Here is a 20076-nt window from a genome sequence, read left to right on the forward strand (position 1 = left end):
ACATACATAAAAAATTGGAGGACCTTACGTTGCAATGGTGCAGCATTCATTTAATTATTTTGGCATAAGCATTGAATCCTACAGATGCTTCTGAGTAAGGGGTTGCTGCTGAGAAATTCAAGAGGGAAAATATTCTGGAAATCCCAGACCCACAGGAGAAAGAGAGTATTTCACATGGATCTGCAAGTCATTCCTGATTGTTATTTGAATTGGAAATTTGAGATTCAAACATGGGACGATTTGACTTGGGCCAGTAATTCAAGATTCAGCAGCACCTGATTTGAGCTGAGCTGACTTGAAATTCTATTCAGCCGTAGAAAAATTCAGCCATAGACTGTAATGAGGAAATTTCAAAATATCTGAAGCTGTTTCAGTTTTGGGCAGAATGGGATGAAAATACCAGGGATACTAGATGCTTTAGAGAACTTTGGCTGTATTATGTTCCAGCTGGATACCTTCAAGAATTTTACCTTTTGTATGTGTGTGTACCTTCAAGTCAGCCTTGATTCTTGCCAACTGCCTGGAGAAGTCCCTGAAGTTTTCTTGGCTACATTTTCAAAAGTGGTTTGCCATTGCCTTCTTCTTCCTAGGGCTGAGAGAGAGTGACTGGCCCAAGGTCACCCAGCTGGCTTTGTGCCTAAGGTGGGACTAGAACTCACAGTCTCCTGGTTTCTAGCCTGGTGCCTTAACCACTACACCAAAATGGTTTATGTATCTAATTTCTACCAAGAAGCCTATAGAGAAGTTATTTATTTAGCACATTTTTCCACCGTCCATCTCAAACATGACTCTGGGCAGCTTATAATACATTAAAACAGCAATGGTTCATATCAATTAAAAACATTATAAAATATAAATATACAATATAATAAAACTCTAAAAATATATAAGTATTAATAAGTTAGCCAAAGCAATGCAGTGTTTTACTCCGACTTAAAACTCCAAACTTTCAAACACTTTTCTAAAGTCTGGATTTTGAAAACTGATTTTAAAATCAGCTCTTACCTTTTCCCTTGCTTTTCAGGAGTGCCAGAGGCTTATGCTTTGTGGCTTCTGGTCCCTGGTTCCCCCACCCCCTTGGAATGCTAGGAGGGCTGGCATAGTGGCTTGGCTGCTTCTGGGAAGGACTCCCCTGGACACTTTCAGGATGGGTTTATATCAGAGTTGCAGCTTGCTGGCAATAATTGAGTTGGCTAATTGGCAGAGGAGCAGCAGAGGCTGGCAAAGGGAGATATAATGCTACAAGGATAGGCAGATCACAGAGAAAGGCACCGGCATAAAACAAGTGAGCCATATGCAGAGTGTTGATTGCTGAGCTAACTCCCAGTTGTGCTTACAAGACCAGCACAGAAATGTAAATATTCCATTAGTAGAAGAGAAGGCAGATTGTGGCTAACTATATTAAAATTGTGAGCTAAGGAAATGAATGAAACCCAAGGACTGTTAGCTTTGCCACCCCAAAGGAACTCCGATTGGTAGAATAATTGATGAGGTGATAACATTTATTGGCCAACTATTCATGTCAATGTTGGAGAGCCCATCATGTCACTCACCCCTCTTGGCATTCTCTCTCTCTCTCTATACATGACTCAAGCTGCAAAATTGTATATTGTATGTTAGACTCTCAAGCAGCTAACAAGCACTTCAGAGCCACCAGATTCAATTCATTGCATCAAAGCAGGTCTCCTCTTTGATTCACAACTTGGGTTTGAAGAGATGATTCCACTGATGCTTCATCAAATCAAAACTCCCATTCACAGCCCTACTATTTATTGTTTCATTTATTTATCATATCCATAACTGCCCTCATCACCACACAGTTGGAACTTCTGCTGTGTACTCTACCTTTGAAAAACTGAAACTACCCTTGTGCAGAATATGGGAGGCTGCTTACTGAGTGATGCCAGTCATTCTGATCACATTGTAACTATCTTTCAAGTGCTGCATTGCTTACCAGTTGGTTTCCAAATGAGATTCAAAGCACTAGTTTTGACTTATAAGTCCTTGCTGCTAAAGTATTTGCTTGCAGGACCACCTTTTCCAACCAGGGTCAATCCACTTGAAAAGATCTTCCTAGGAGAAGCAGCAGGTGGTACCCCATTTTCATTGGGTAAAGGAGGGCTGTGGCTAGAAAGCATTGCTTTAGATCATGGTATCTCTCCTTTGGAACAGTTGACCTCTAAAGTTAGAGTTTTGGTGTCATCCTTCTGGAGACTATGGTAGGTTGAATTCTTCTGGACCCCTTTTGGAATGTGATTGTTCATTGTTGTTATATTTTTAATTATGTGTTTTATTGTTACTGTTTTTGTTGCTTTTGATTCTATGAGTTGTTGGGGGGGGTTAATGTTCTTAGGGTTGTGGGTTAAATTTATCTGTTTATTTTTCTTACCATGGAAATTTTATCATAATTGTTTTTCTTTATCGTGGATGTTTTATTGTATCATATTTTGTTGTAAACCACTGAAAATCTGAATGGTTGAAATAATAACAACAATAATAATAATAAATAAATAAATAAATTGTTTTATTTCTATCCTGCCTTCCTTCCAGTGGCAGAAGGTACCATACATTTTCCCATTACATTGATTATATCAAATATACCAGTGATTTTAGAGCAATCCTGCAAATTAGCTTAGGGTAAAACAGTGTGACTGGTTCATAGTTGTCTAACAAGGTACCTGCCTGAGTGGTTATTAAAACATGGGTCACTCTGGCCTAGTTCAACACTTCTAATGATAATGTATACTCAGAAGAATAAAAGGTGAACAGAAATTGTGATTCTGTTCTGAATCACTAGAATGACCTGAATGGAACTGTAGTGTTAGTGGCGCCTACCTTTAGATTGATATATATTATATGCTTTATTCATATTCTAATTAACTTTTTTTAAAAGAAAAAAAAAAGATTGTTTTCTCCTAGGAATGGTAGTATTGTGACTTGTTATTTTTTTAATTCTTCAAATAAAATTTTGATATTTCTGGTTGGTTTAAACATGGTCTGATCCTTGATTTTAACACTGTATCTAATTGCTTTAATACACAGTCCAGCAGAGTGAATTTTCTGGGTCAGTAAGTAAATTATAGAAGTGATATGACTGCTGTAACTTCGGCTTGATGGTGGTGGAATGAATCATGGGAGGGGCTGAATTAGCTCATTTGCTTCTCTTTGCAGATGGTGCAGGTTATAATCTAGCCTTCAGAGACACAAACTAGTATGCACAGATGGAAATCATCAAAAAGGTCATTTAATGACCCCTTTCCTCAAAGTTAACTATTAAATGTCCTGTAGACAGTAACAGTATTTCTTAAGAAAATAGCTATGAAACTATTAGAAAGGAATACCTTGGGTCTAACAATCAGTAAGTAGCTTTAGATCATGTTCCTATGCATACATTTAACCTAACTTTTCCATATATCATGTCTACTGGTTGATTTAAAGTGTAGGCAGGTGATTCGTCAGTCAAAACGGATGTACTTTGTAGGCAATCCCAAAATATAGTAAGGTGGTTACTTTATATTGAACATAAATATTAAAGCTTTAAGTTAATGCCAATTCACACATTCTCACTTGTCCGTTTTCTAATGTTTAAGCTCTGGTTCAAACTATGTTGCTTAGCTAATTTGATGTATACATTTAAAGAGTTGGGAGAAAAGGATGGAAAGAGAATACAGGTAGTCCTCACTTAAAGACCACAATTGGGACTGGTCAAGCAACAGGTAGAAGCTGTAGCCAGGAGGGATTTTGCTTAGCTTCACCTGGTGTGCCAGTTGTGGGCTGTTTTGGACTGGGATACTCATGTAGCACTCTCATCACCTCACTTGCAGTTAGATCATACAGGTTATTTTACATGGGGACATAGAGTATATAGCCTTGATGAACAGAGGGAAGATCCATTACCAAGGCTACATGGCCCATACCAAGAAAGAGATTTATGAAAAAGTAGCTTTAGGCCCATACAGTGTCAGCCCTACCTTATAGGGCTGAAAAATACAGAATGCAGAGGCCTGATTGCTAATGGGAAGAGGTTTCTTTAGCAGTGTGATACCTATGTCTGGGATATCAGCCCTTCAAGGTAGACCAGACTAGGAAACCAAACTTATGAATGCTAAACTACTTTTATTGCAAAGTTACAGTAACAGAATCTTGCAAATCTGAATGTGCTTCCTCCCTCCCTTTATTTTCATGATGACTAGGGAAGGTAAAGTCTGAGATGCTTTCTCAAATTAAATTTGAGAAATTGCTGCTTCGGACTCAAATTTCTTTTATCTGACTGTTGCCTTGGTTGTGGCTGTTCCTCATGTTCCTCAAGGTTATTCCTACTGCCCATTACATGGGGTTGCTGCACTGGTACCAGCTGGCTTCTGGGTCCACCTCCAGGTGCTGTTTTTAACTTTTAAACCTCTACATGATTTAGCACGTGTCTACTTGCAGGATCGTCTCTTCCATCTTTGTCCATCAAGTGCATTCATCCTGATAGGGCTGCTTAGGATCCCCACTCCACCTCAAGTTCAAGGATATGAGCCCAAATGTGTGCCTTCTTTATGATGATCTTCACACAGTGGAATAACTTTTCTCCTAATGTCAGGCGACATTACAAAGCAGCAAAACATTACAAAGCAGCATTTTATTTTAAAGGAATCTAGGAACAGACGGTGGACCTGGCTTGTATCTCTAATTCTTGTGGTCATTTTTGTTTATTTCATGATGTTTATGATTTTGTCTAGACCATCTTGAATCATGAGAATTAGGGTGGTATAGAAATATTATAATAAATGCATAAATAAACCTTCTACAACCTGGTCCCTAAGAGATGTAGGGGCTGTAATTCCAGATTCCTTGGCATGAGAGTTCCCAACCAGTCATTGTTTATGCTGGCTGGAAACATGGGGAATCATACACATAACACATGAGGAAGGTACTAGGTTGGGAAAAACTGTAAGGATAAACATGGTGCCCCAAAACTTGGAGAAACATTGTTGTCAAAAAATGTGCATTAGAAAATGTGTCTTCAGAAAGCTTATTTTAGAAGCAGTGCACATGGAAATGGTATATTCAGTTTGAAAAAGTATTCATAAACTTATACAGTACTGGAAAAGAACAAGCACAAGGTGGGAAAATGAGAAATTGAGCAAAATCAAATTAGACAGATTTGCCTACCACAAGAACTGAACATGGATATTGGAAATTCTCTTGCTCCAGGTCTCTCTTGTCCCATGATCCACTTTTAAATGTTGGCAGTAAACAACTCCACTTGGAGGACAATTAAAAGTCAATCATTCCAAGCAAGTTTCTTGAATGAAAATAAACTCATGCTGTCAGAAATATGCTAAACAATTAAAAAATGAGAGACTGCAACTCTGATGTATGAAAAAATTCTCTACATCTAAATAGAAGGATCTTAACTTACTGTATGTGTGATTTTTGTCTGTATGGTTAAATCTGAATGTAACCTATTAGATGGTATTTATTTTATTTTATTTTATTTATTTGCTATCCTGAAATAAATGACTGAATCTCATATCAGCTTTAAACAGTTTTAATGTAGAAATTGTACTGTTTCCTCCTTAGATCTTTTCATGATCTTTTCCTTTATTAAAAGTTCTTTAAAAAAACAAAAACAAAACCCAAAAAGATTTTTGTAAAATAGAAACTGAACCAGTTCAGATATGGTAATAGTCTATTTTAATACTTTTCATCTTATATGTAGTCAGAAATAGTAAAACTCAAACACTTCTAAGTAGGCTTTTTTCCACTTCCCCAAAGATTCTTTAAAACTGTTTTGTGGATTCCTGGGCAAACTAATGCCAAGCCTGTTTCAGAGCATAGCCTCAGGCAGCAAATGCTCTGTGTCCTCAAATGTTACCCTTCACATTGTTCAGAACTTGTCAAATGCTTCGTTTAGCCATAGAGTGGGTTCTCACACTGAGAAAATATTCAAGGCTAAATTGACCCAAATAGCTGGTTCCCAGATTTGTTCTCTAAAGGGTCTCCTACCAGTTCCAGTTTCAAACCATGCCTTCCTCCTGTCAACTGACAGTAAATCCCAGTCTGAGCATAGTCTGGAAGATACTCATTTTCTGAAGACCAGCTCAACCATACTGGAGGGATCCTCAATATCTCTGAATTTAGTATCAACAATTAATGGCAATACTGCTGCCATGTTCGAATGAGCCCTAACTATTCTCTCTCCTGCAGAATCCTGGATTATCTCCCTCCTCAAACCATTGTCCTGTCACCATCAACAAAACTATGGTTTCTTTCCACAAGCCATTCTGGTTATTCCACACGTCCTTTTGCCTCATACCACCATCTCCTCTTTGCTGTAATTATTTTGCTGTCCAATTCTGAGTTTTCTCCACCACCACCCCACATATGATTGCCAGATAGTGAAAACAGTTCCTTTTATTTCTTTAAAAGAAAATCTTCATTAACTGCAGGTTGACCAGATATACTATAAAATGAAGCCCTCATTAGGAGTCCATTGGACTGGTCCACTGTCATCATTCTTCCATCTTTTCTGACTCTGACATTTCACCACAGTCCTCACACAACCCCTGACTGAAGGATCATAAGAGACATCCACTCTTAGCTCATGGAGAGCTGATACCAATAACACCATTTCAGTTTAATAACAAAATCAATAGTGACAATTATTATTCACTTTACCAAGGCACAGTACAAATCAAAAGAAAAATAAAATGGCCAAAAATTCAATAAAAGCTAACTTAATCACCAATCAGTAAAACCAATATCTACCTACCTACCTACCTATCAAATCAAACTTAGCACCCAGACTTACAATACTGCAGATCGTGAATCCGTAATTAATATGAAACAAATAATCAGCTGAAAATTATCAATCTTAATGAGAGTAGGATAAAATACCCAGACCCTTCTCAGAAAGAACTTATTTCAACCCACTCTAGTGGCCCTCAGACTTTCACTAATGTGATGGGAAGGGGGGAATTGTTTTCAGAGTTAGGGGACTGGTTTCCTAATAGTCTGGACCTAGAGATCACGACTTGGAACAGGGAATTTAATGGTAACTCCTTTCAGGCTAAAATATGAACTGTGTTATTTTAAACAATTTTTCCTAATTGTTGCTTCTTCCCTTCCTCTCCCTCCTCTTCCTGCCCCTCCTTTCTAATTTCTTGTTCTGTCTTGTTGGGGTGGCTAAGGGGGTAGCTGCGCATGGGGATGGCTGGCACCTCACGCACATGGACTGAATTAGATCTTGCCACTTGGATTTTATTCTTATTCTTATATTTATATTTATTTATTTATGGTATTTATATTTTTATATATTGTATTTGTATTTTATATTTACTGTTTTAATTGACTAACTTTGTTGTAAACCGCCCAGAGTCCCTCTGGTGGGAGGAGATGGGCGGTGAGAAATTTGACAAATAAATAAATAAATAAGAACCTCAGCATTACTTTACTGCTGTGGTTGTGGTGCTCATGGTATTGAGAGATATTTCCATCTTTTTTTGAGTACAAAGGAAACGGAACAGGTAAACTATCCTTCTGTGAACCTTTGTCAGGTTTTATGTGCATCTCAAAGCAGCTAGTGCTTAAAATTAATTACAAATGGTTACCTAGGTTACAGCATCTTGTGCTTGAAATTTTCAGATTTTTTTTTTTTTAATCTTAAAAGGTTCCACACCCGTTTCAATCACTTGAGGGGAAACAAGTCAAATCAGGAAGTAAGGCTCAATGGGAAAAGCAAGCATTCTCCTTTTCATGAGTGCACTTCATGTTCCATGCTGAGTTTTCTTTTTAATTTGAACTTTAAACATCTATCTTAAAAAGGGTATTCATCAAAGCCATGCTGTTCAAATCATAGATCATTTGGCCACTGCTAAGTTGATATTGATTTCATACGTTCCATTAAAAGCACAGAGTAACACAACTTGCCTGACAGGAGAGATGAACTGCACAGATGTTATTTGTGAGCACACGAGTGTGACAGCTAATCACCACTGATGTACTTCTACCCACACGGCATGTTTTGTGCATCAAGCTATACCAAGCATACCTTTTGCTGCATTCACCGATTATTTAGACCCAAACAAGAATGATTTAGATTTCTAAGAACCAAATATTTGACATTGATTTTCATTATTTTCCAAAAACTAGAGATTAACTCTTCTTTCTTACTTGATCATGCAAAATAGTTCTGGCATTTTAAGGGGGTTAGAATACAGTGAATGGGAATGTGGAACTGAAGAAGCAAACAATGGAAGCATAAGAATGTCAAGCTTTGCACATTTTGATATAAGTCAGTTAAAACTTCAGTTCCGAGACCAACACTTTGGTGTCTTCATTCACAAGTTTGCTCCATCCTTTTCTGCATCAATTTCAATTTGTAGCTTTAAAAATTCCCATAAACTTAGTTACTACTTGTAAATGAATATGTTTCAGTATTGGGTTTTCTTTAGAGCCAAGACAGATGAAATTCCGGGAATCTAGTCTTTCCAGTCTGTGAAATGTGAATCGGAATAATTTTGTTTCAAATGCTTCCGAACAAAGTCATCAATGCCTGCCTGCCTGCCTTCCACCACATCAAGGTATTATTTAATGTGTTGGTCTGCTTGGTATTCTAGAGTAAGGCATTCTTGTGATGCAGAATTTAATCAAGGGAGAATGATCATACATCAGTGACCCTGGGGTCACTGCACAAAAGGCAGAGTAACTCATGGGAATTACATCAATTCACTTGCATGGACCTGCTCCTTAAAGTACAGTTGCCCTACACTTTTTCTCTCTCTGCAGAAAACTAGCTCCTTTTACTCCTGCTGCAGAAACAAGAAGGGGAGATAAACTATTTGGTAACAGGCCAGTCTTTCTCTCTTTGTTTCATTTTTTTCTAAAAAGCATATTACCATTCCAAGTACAAGAAGAGCTTTGTCTGCATTTTAAACAGCAGCCTTCAGGTACCTTGTGCAATTTATGGATTGCCTTAACTTTAGAAACACACATGACAACCACAGAATTCCATTACTCTTACAAAATTAACTAACCAGGCTGTTTAAAATGTCATTTCATAATCTAAAATGGAATAAAAATAATTTCTGTTATGAGTATTTACGCAAGTGACTCTTCAATAGGAATTCTAAAAGTAATTATTCACCATGTATTTATATACAACCCCAAACCATTAGTGCCTACTGCTTTCTTTTCTCTGTAAAGAACTGTTTAACTGAATCTTCTTTCTGCTTTTGGTGTGTGTGTGTGTGTGTGTGTCTAGAGTGTTATCTCACTGAGGGGAAATACAATAGGAAGCCATTCAGCTCATACATTTTATTTCTTTGGGTTCTGTTTACAATGTCATTCTTGTATTTGTGAGAAGCACATGGTTCAGTCTTCAGAGCAATATAGGGTAACTAGAAATTCTGGGTTCTGAAGGAGATAATTCAAATGCTAAAATTATGTCTCCTCTAGAAAACTTCAATAAAAGAAAGATCCATTAGTCAGGAGATCAATATGTTTGATACAAAATTAAGGTTGACAAGGTAATACAGTTAAGCCGATCTAGCAATTGGTGGGCAGAGGCAACAGGAACCTAGATATTAAGCCAGTCAAATAATATCTATTTGTATTCGAAGTAGGGCAAAAGGTGAAAGAATTAACTATTACATGTTTTGAATTACTGTATTGTTTAAGGCTAGTTAATGACTGAAATACTGTATTTTCATTTCGTTATTAAATGGCCTCACAAAAGTTCCTTCAATAATCTTCACTTTCATCACTTAAAAAAAGCTACAATTCTTCTTTCCTTTAAAAAGCACATCAGCTGAGCACACTTGATGGGAAATTGTTTACTAGGGCATGCTGAACTACAGTCTGAAACATTTGGAAACCTCTGTGGTCCAGCAACAAATTTGGTGAGGCATCCGTATGTGGTGTTGTCAGTCCTATAAGATAGATCAGACTAAGAAATAAACACCGCTTAGACCTAAAGCTACTTTTATTAGAACAGCAATAGCCATATTTTAGCAACTTTAAGTTGTGTGGATTTCAACTCCCAGAATTCCCCAGCCAGCATTCTGGGGAATACTGAGCTATAGTAACAGAATCTTGCAAGTCTGAATGTGCTTCCTTTCCTCCTTGTTTTATCTTCATGAGAATTAAAGGAGGGTCTTTCTGAGGCATTTGCATAACCCACTTTGTTGATCTGGGCTCAAGCCTTGTTTATATGATTGTTGCCTTGGTGATGGATCCTTCCTCTGTCCTTCAAGGCCATCCTCTATACTCACTAAAGGGGCGGTGATTAAAGTATTGGACTAGCACCAGAAAGACTTGGGTTCAGGTCCACCCTTAACCATGGAAGTTTACTGATTGACTTTGAGCCAGTCACTGTCTCTCAGCAACTGTGTGGAATTAAGCTCAGCTGGCCTGGATAGAGAGAGGGAAACACACATAAGGCCATCTCAGTTTTATAAATGGCAAAGAATCTTAAGGATTAAGGAAGAAAAAGAGAAGGTAGGAAAAGACTAAGAGGGAAGAGGCACAGAAAACACAGGTAAAGAAGAATCTGGAAACAATTGCTGTGGTAATGATAATGCCCAGTCCTCCCTTGTGATGAATTGGGGTTTTTAGAACCATGAATAGAGACCACTGTGGTTCACAACCTTTTCATAGATATCAGAGGGGGCTGAGAATGCTTTAATACAGTGTTTATCAAACTTGGCAACTTTAAGGTGCATGGACTTCAACTCCTATGCTGGCTGGGGAATTCTGGGAGTTGAAGTCCACACAGCTTAAAATTGCTGAAGTTGAGAAACACTGCTCTAATAGATTGGGATAGTGTGGAAAGAACCACATCACCTCAAAGCACCCTGATGTCTCTGGGCAAAGGCTCAGAATTGTGAACCTTTCAATCTCTCTGAGCTGATCCACCAATTCTCATCTGCAAGTAGGCATACAGTACATGACTAGACAAAACAATCTCATTAAAAAATCTGTTGTCTTACATCATTCCAGCTGGCCAGTGCCCGTTTTGCCTCTATGTACAAACTTTGGCACAAAGCAACGTTCTACTCCAAATGCCTCTTTTGTTGAAATTTGATAGGAGTGAGAGGTATGCCTTCCTTTAAGCTGCTAGATTCCAGAATATTCAGAGTATTGCACATCAACAGGCATTGGCACATGTTATTAAGCTGGTACAATGCACAGTGCAAACATCACACAGTATATTAAGAACAATTTGATGTAACACTATTTTATCAGTGGCAATAGACTTTTGAAGTCCAAAATGTATCATATTGCCTTAAATTGAAGGGTGTCCCTTGTATTCATTACCACTGTGATAATAAAATTATCCTATTAAGTGGATATGCCCATGTTTTATCCTGAACTGAAAAGAAAGAGAATACCTTAAATTGAAATAATCAAAGCTGAAAGTAAGTCAGACTGTTTGGGAAGTGACTTTTAAATTGTGGTTCATTAAGCACATATTAACAAATATGGCACATTATCCATCCTGTTTATGATGCCATCCAGTATTACATACTGTAATTGCAGAAGTGAAGATTGCTCATCTGTGTTTTACGATTTCTGCTAATGTAAAAGCATAGATTAAAATGTAGCACTCCAGTTGTAGAGTAAACATCTTTAAAAAAATGTACCTGTATGCACAGCTGTGCTAGAATGCTGATTTACAAATAAAATGTGTGCTGATATACAATAAACTCCCAAAATAACAACAAGAAAAGCAACAGATTTCCTGCTTGCAGAATCCTCTTCCCTTGATGCAACCAAGGTCAAGATCCACTTCCAGTGTTGTTTAATTGGAACACAAATGAATAGTGATAGGACAAATCAAGGCACCTAACATTTTCACTCATTACATATTTTCTTTTCTTTCTTTAAAAAAAAAAAAACAGCCTCTTTTTCAGTGTTCCAGAAGTTTCCTGCTTGATCTGCCATCTTTTCTAACCTTCACCCTAACCCCCAATGCCCTCTGTTTGCTCCAGTTTAAATTCAGCCCTTTGCCTTCATGAATGGAACAGACTCAACGTAGAAAGAAGCTTGAGTGCCGAACTGCAAATAATTAGTTAGCAGATGAAAAGCACCATCAATTAAAAAAAATACATAAATGGGGAAAACATTATTAAACTTTTGAGGAGTACATGCTTGAAACACATGAGAGGCAGACATGCTTGCACTGGGATAAAATGCTAACACAGATGAGCCATGCAGCTAAAATCATTAAGGGTTTTGTATGTTTGTGCATGTATACTTTCTTATATCAATTACTCTCATTAAAAAGGGTAATAACATTTATTATATAAATAATATTTGTTAACTATTTAAAAGAAATAAATTCTCAGTGAAAATGTAGATGATAAAATGTCACTGGTGATGTGTTGGGTTTTGTTAGAAAACCTTTTTAATAGCAGCAGGTAGCTTGGGAACTAAGCAGGGTCTGGCCTGATGAGAGATCGCCAGGAAATCCCAAATTGCAACCTAGATTAGACATGGAAAAAAAAAATCTCAGAGACCTCAATGGCACACCACTTGCATACTGTTGCCAGGAAAACAACAAGGATGTGTCTGTGAAGTCAGCAGGAGTTGAACTTGATTCAGAGGAGGAAAAAAAACACACTTCAGAATGAAAAATATAACAAGCAAACCACAGTTTCAAGGGTTTCTTTTTCCCTTGGAAGTATACTTTAAAAAGTTATGAGGAAATTGCTGGACTTTCTGCTGGAGGCTATGAGCTCAGACCATTTGATGATCCCTCTGCAGACTGAGCTCGCCACATCAGGTTCACCTGTGCCTAAGGTTTACCAGATATCTGAACAGGCAAAGAAGGACACAGACAATTGGAAAGGAGGACAAATGGGGGGAAAAGGAGGACCCACTGTTTAATTTTCTGGGCATCTGTGACAAAAATTACAGTGAAAAACTGGGGAAAAAAGTGTATTTAGGCTTACATATATATGAATTTCCTTTTTTCAGCATCAGAAAGACTGGTTTTTTAATCACAATTTTTCCAACAAACCTTTATTTTCAAGAGCATGTACTAGTGATAATATAGAATTGATGACAATGCGCTTTTCAAATTTTACCATAGAAATGGATGATGAGGCAAGTGATCTCCAAATGAGAGTGATCATAGATTTCAAGGGGCTGGACTGAAGCTGATTGTTGGACTCAGGAAATAAATAAAATAATTTAGGCTGTTGAAAAAAGTCATTTTTTTTTAAACCAAGATATTCAAAAAGCTGGACAATATTTGAATTTAAGGCTATGCCGGCTGGCCAGACGACATGATGACAAAACAGAGGACATGTCCTCCTTCTGCTGGATCTGGTAATTCTACCTGTTCCCCTTACTAAATATTCAAAGAGACATTTAACTGGTCTGCTAAGTTTTCCAATGGGGGCGAAAAAAACTATTTTAAATTTTAGGGTGAGAGAAATATTACTGCTCTTTTAAGGTGTTATTTCAAATGAAACATTTATTTATTTATTTTATCAACTACACACACAGTGACTCTAGGTGGTTTACAGAACTAAAAACCAGTAAAACAAGAAAAAAACAATACACATCTCCCCCCAGCAGCAACATTTCAGTTTCTTTGATAGCTACATACTAAAGCTGTGCCAGATCTTGCCTGTCTAGCCTGATAAGGCCATGAATTATCCCTTTGAATTGAAGTTGGGTTCCAGATTTTTCAAGCTGTGGAGTGGAGTGGAGCCCTCTGCAAGGACTTGAATTGGTTCCTCAGGACTAATGGGAAAAAATCCTCTCTATGAGTGATTAATTAAAAAAAAAACTTGAATGTACTCAGCTACTCTTCCCCTTTCACTTGCTATCCATCACCAGTGTTTGCAAGCCCACCACACAGGATGTGACTGCCTGCGTTTCCCTTGCCATGTGCACATTCACAAAACCTGTCTCCCTGCCTCCCACAACCTAGAACAAACTTTCTGAATTCTGCAAGAGCAATCTCTCCCTCACTCTTCACTCTTCACATTGCACAAAGTATTTGTGTGTATACATGTGTATGTCCCCAAGAGATCTGCTTAATAATCAAGGTTTATTAGGAGTAAATGCCATTGAGCTATTGAAGCCATTAGTGGACAGCTAGGACCACTGAATGGAGCAGAGCTTAACACAGCGAAAGATGTGCACAGAAAAAGAATGTTATCTAAAACAGCATTAATGAGTATGTTAGAGAAATATAGGTTATCAATCTTATACACTTAGCTCACCGAAGCATAAAGAATCACACACTTAGACAAAGTAGGTTCAAAAGTAAGTAAAAAGAGTATCTTACTCATTTATTTGGTCAAGTTACATCATTCAGGAAAAGATGATTCTTGTTCTTCTTCTGTCCCTAAACTGAATTAACCCTTAGCCCTCATTGCTGCTACAGTCTGCATGGAGAAAGGGGGAACCTCCTGATTCAAGGCCCACTGCATGCCCCAAGATGGAAGAGCTGCAGCCGCTTGCTTCTCCCCAGATGGTGAAGAAAGAGGAAGTGAGGAATGTGGGAGGGACAACAAACAGCTTCCTCCAGAAGCACATAGAGAATTTGCATCCTAGAACGAACTCATCCACATGCTAATGAGGCATGCTGATTTGCTGGGACCTCCAACAGCTATGAGGAAATGAATAAAGAAACTTAGGATTGCACCAAATCCTTTGGAGTGAGCCTTCCAATGGAGTAAACACATAAGAATCATTTTAGCAAAAGCAGGTGGGCAAGAGGTTGCTGAAGTGGCTTCAGCCAGGCATTCATGCTGTAAAAAAATCCAATTTAATTTCACTATGTTAATCTACTACTTCTGTCTATACTGCATGTCATGATTATTATGTATATCACCATTCCTAAGTAAAGGATTTATTCTAAGTGACATCCCAAATGGTGATTTTTTTCAGCTTCACAATATTAAACTGTTGTATCCATCCTAGATATACACCCTTTGATATATGTGCATTATTTTTATTTTGTTTTGTGATTAGGCCTAATAAATATTTATGCATAGTAATGGGAAATTTTTTCCAGACCTGGATCATTCGCTACAAGATGGTATAAATGCAGACAGTACAGAAATAGGTGGAAACAGAAAAAGTGAACCAACTTCCATGGGCATCCATTTGTGTGAAATGAAATAACTTTAATACACAAATTGTGTAATTAAATTGAAACAAGCACAAATGTTGTTTCATTGCCAGCTTCTATCACTAGTGCTTTGCCTATTAATCAAGTGGCTTTTTTTTTGTTTGTTTGTTTTAATCAACAGGTCCCGTGGCCAGAAAAGTTTGAAAACTCTTGTTCTGCAGGGTTGGAGTGGATTCTTGTGGTTGTTTCCAATTCCACAATTCTATGATTCTACATAAAGAAACTTATTTCTGGAGCTTCTCCTCTGCAAATGTTATTTTACCTCAATTTTTATCTTGGCTGCAAGCCTGGCATTGCAAATCAGATTTGTTTTGCCAAAAGTACAGTTATACCTTAGGGCATCTTAAGGCAACCTCATCATTATAGTGAAATTCTGTTGCCCAATATAAATAGTTGTCTATTTAATCAGGAAAGTCTTTTTTTTTTTCATCCTCCTTCTCCAAATGCTTTTCCCTGGTCATCATCACAGAAAGAACGTCTAAAAATTAATAATAATGAAGGAGAGAGATTTTAAAAAGGGAAAAAGTTATGTTTTAAAAATTCTTCTTCTCTCAGCAGTCATCTTGTTTCCAGATGCAGATGCTGTGCTCTGCAACTGGATTAGCAGCCTAGGCATAGAGATTTTATGTAAACATTAGGGAAGTTTTCTACCCACAGAAAGGGGAGGTTGTAATATTTCATATTACAATGCAAACTTCCCTGCATTTGCTCCAAATCTGTTGTTCCATAGACAAGCATAATTTTCACTTTAATGAGATATTTCACCGGCTAGGCCTCCTAGGGTAATGTAACAGCATTGGATGAAGCTTGAATACTGAAATGACACCAGTTGTTTCAGAGGTATCTGGAATATTCCCAAAGCATTGGGCCCATTTAGAAAGTTACTTAACAAGAGTTCTTCCTGGCCAATTTCTGTGTTTTCTGATCTTTCCCAAGTATCTCAAAAACAAAACAAAACAAAACAAAACAAAGCCAACCTTTTACAAAATGAGAAAGAGGGAAGAGAAGATACAATTTTCAACCAGGGAATGACTTTCTAGGAACACTTCAACAGTTGACTCACTCTGAAGGAACATATCAGAAAGTGCTCCAATGTAACAGGCCAGGGACCTTCTTCAGGTTTTTTTTTTCCTAATTGCAGCAACATTGTAAGAGATCATGATGGATTTGGGTTTTGTTTTGTTTTTGTTTTAATATAGAATGCCCCAAAACCAAACCAAAAAAAGTGACTGCCAAGCTGAGTTCTCAGTTCCTCCTCCTCCTCCTTCTCCTTCTTCTTCCTCTCCCTCTCCCTCTCCTTCCTCCCCCTCCCCCTGTCCTCCTCCTCCTCCTCCTCCTCCTCCTTCCCACCCAACTCCTGTAGCCTCTTGCAGATGCGAGGCCTCCTATACTTTGAATAGTACTAACAGACAGGAATGGGAGTCATACCATTCTACTTTTCAACATTCACTTCCAAATTAATGAAGATTCAATTGATTGATCCCATTTATTCAGTTATTCAGTTATCAGATTCATACAGCTGCCCATCTCACACAAAGCGACTCTGGGTGGTACACAATAAAACTAACAAAACATTCTGCAGAAACCGTTGAAAACAATGAAACATAAATAAAAACAAGATCATGAGAGGGAATGCATCAGAACGTTACACGTGATGCAGCCAGCACACAGGCTCTCTGTTGTCAAGGGATCCCCAGGCCTGTTGAAAAAAAACAAACCCAAAACATTTTAAGGGATTCCTGGAAGGTCACAAGGATTGGGACTAAGCTTACCTGGGGTGGGGGTGGGGAGATGATGTTCCAAAGGGCAGGTGCCAAAGGCTCATTTCCTAGGTCCCATCAGAACTTCTTAGCAGACGGGACCCAGGGCATGCCTTTCCTGCCAGACCTGATGGGATGGGTAGATGTAATCGGGGAGAGGTAGTCGATTCAGTTCGGCTTCTTCTTGCATCTGAAATGAATGCACATTCTAGCTAGGTACATTGTGTTAATATGCAAAACATATTTTTAGGTTTGGAGGGAGGGGAGGCCTTCTTTATATGTTATGTTTCCCTGATAGTTCAGTAATTTGCAGAAAATTAGAATTTGCTTGATACTTTGGTCATGTTTGCCTTTTTGCTTATGGAGAGCAGAAAAAAATGAAAACTGTTTGGTCTAGTGGTTAAGGTGCTTGGCTAGAAGCCAGGAGACCATGAGTTCTAGTCCTGCCTTAGGCATGAAAGCCAGCTGGGTGACCTTGGGCCAGTCACTCTCTCTCAGCCCAACCCACCTCACAGGGTTGTTGTTGTGGGGAAAATAGGAGGAGGAAGGAGTATTAGGTATGTTCACCACCTTAAGTTACTTATAAAAATAATAAAGGTGGGATTTAAAAAAATCTCAATCTAATGAAAGATGTGCCTTGCTGAGTGCCTGCTAGTGATTCAGCTATTGAATTAGTAAACATTGTAATAGAGTTGCTGTAATATTTTCCTCACCAGCAATTTTATAACTAAATTTTAAAAGGGCAATTGCTTCACAGCTGTTGACTGATATTAGTCTAACACCTATCCTTCCCAACATAGTTTAAACACTGCAAGCACTGCACACATTTCTATTGTGAATCCTTAATATGGTTGTAACTATACTATTTTCTTTACTTTTAAAATCATTTTTCCATAGTGTAAAAGCATATTACAACATAGATACTGCTAATTTATCATGGATATATGTTTCTGTTATCTGCTCTTCTTTATCAGTCTGAATATTTGTATGATGAGATCCCCATGCTTTGCCATTGCTATATGGTGAAGTTAATGTGGCTGCAATTCTGTATTGCAACTCAACAATATATACTGGGTAGGACTGCATGTGAAGCTATGCTAAATACCACTGACAAAGATGTTTCCACAGTGAAATCAGAGTACACATCCCTATCAGCTTTAACTAAATGTACCCATCCATCCATGAGAACTTAACTGAAATATTCATCTCACTTGAAAAAATGTTGGCAGTTCAAATGAAATGGCTCTGACTTTTCAGCACCTCATGACCTACTGACCCCCAGAGAGCATTAGGGTGTATACAGAAAATTAAGGGTTTATTCTGTGTCTCTTCTTTGTCTATGAGATTGCCAACCTAAAATTACCTGTTTCTGCCACTCATGTACAGAGCACATTTTTAAAACTCTTCTGGTAGGATGAAGTTAATTTGATGCTAGGCTTAGCCTATCCTTATATTTCCTGTAAAAAAAATCTTATAAAACCTGTAGCATGAATGTTCTGTTCTGTTCTGTTCTGTTCTGTTCTGTTCTATTCCTGTCATCTATCTTATCTCTAGCTCTAGCTTTATCATCATCTCTCTGTCTCTCTGTCTCTCTGTCTCCCTGCCTGCCTACCTGCCTGCCTGCCTATCTTCATCAAACTGAGTGATATTGTATATGCATGTATTATTGGCCTGGTATTATATCTTACTGAACTAAAATTGTGAAAGGAAGGAAGGAAGGAAGGAAGGAAGGAAGGAAGGAAGGAAGGAAGGAAGGAAGGAAGGAAGGAAGGAAGGAAGGAAGGAAGGACCTAAATCACCATTTTGTTTCCTGGCCCAATCATTAAGCCACATTTTGTTCTGTTTTGATTCATAAATGAAAACAAGTCCAAAAAAAATTCTCAAAATATGAGGTAAATAACCCTTTCCCCAAACTTTTCCTGCCATTTGGAATGAGACTCAGCATTCAGGAGAGGAAATTTCATAGGCACACCCCTACTTTAGTCAAACTCAGGTTATCTCCACCACCCTTAAACCATCCTGTCCCCTTCCTCTCTTTGAGCTGTAGCAATAAGCAGAGGAAGTAATAATAAGAGCAGAAGGATAAATAAATAAAAAAATTCTTCTCTCTCCTCTTTTTGCTTTCCATCCTTATTGCCCTGCATTATGGGAAATTAAGTCCCCCTGCCCCCAGAAGCTTATAGTCACTTTGGCTGTAAAAAAAAGTCCAAAGACATTTTCTATGTATCTTTCTTTAATGAAATAAATCTAAAATGTTCTTTCAAGTTAATACAATTTCAAGAATATATAATTAAATATTATTTTGAAATTCAAATACATGTGACTTGAAATATTATTCTCTTAGCTGATTACATTTTAACTATTTAAAACTTGCTACAGTTTGAAGTGGCAAAAAATAGGCAAGTTTAGATTACTGGTACACTAATTTAGTGTGCACGCTCCAGCACTAGTGAGCTTTATACTGATGCGTCTACATGAATATTTAATATTATTAAATGACTCAGTATCCTAGATTAAGTAAACATAACACACCAAATTAATTATAATTTGACCTCTTAGCAGGTAAGATGCTTAATTAAATCATTATTTCTAATTTGGTGAAATTCCAACAAGGAACCAATTTTGCACCATAGATATTTACCCAGCTACATACTCAGCTGTGTAACATTGTACAAACCTTTTCAGCTAAGCACTTATTAATTTACTGTATGTGTAATATTAATCTACACCAATGAAAGTGGATCTGTCACTCGCTCATGGTGTTCATTGCAGATTCCCATTATCTACTGACTTTCTCCCTATCAGCTAGGTGTATTAAAAAAGCTCTAGGGTCACCAAGTTAATTCCTTTCTAAAACAGCCTGTGTTGTAAATTTAACTTTTACAGCATTCTAATTCTCAAGACCAATTAGCACATTTTATGACTCCATTTGGAAAGCCTCCAAACTTACATCCATATCACTATTCTTCATAATTAGTCTGTTTAAACAGGGTAAGTTAGACCTTTGCTACTCTTAGGTAATCTGCCACCAAGCTATGGAAGCACTTTATATATTAAACAGATGCCAGCCCCAGAGATTTTTAACTGCTGCTCTAATTCTACACCATTCACTTTGGTTCTTGAGTTTTGGGACATTTGGTGAGTGACATTCAGGCCTGGAGAAACTATTCTAAAATA

The sequence above is a fragment of the Candoia aspera genome, chromosome 3, assembly GCF_035149785.1.
Source record: "Candoia aspera isolate rCanAsp1 chromosome 3, rCanAsp1.hap2, whole genome shotgun sequence".
NCBI lineage: Eukaryota > Metazoa > Chordata > Lepidosauria > Squamata > Boidae > Candoia > Candoia aspera.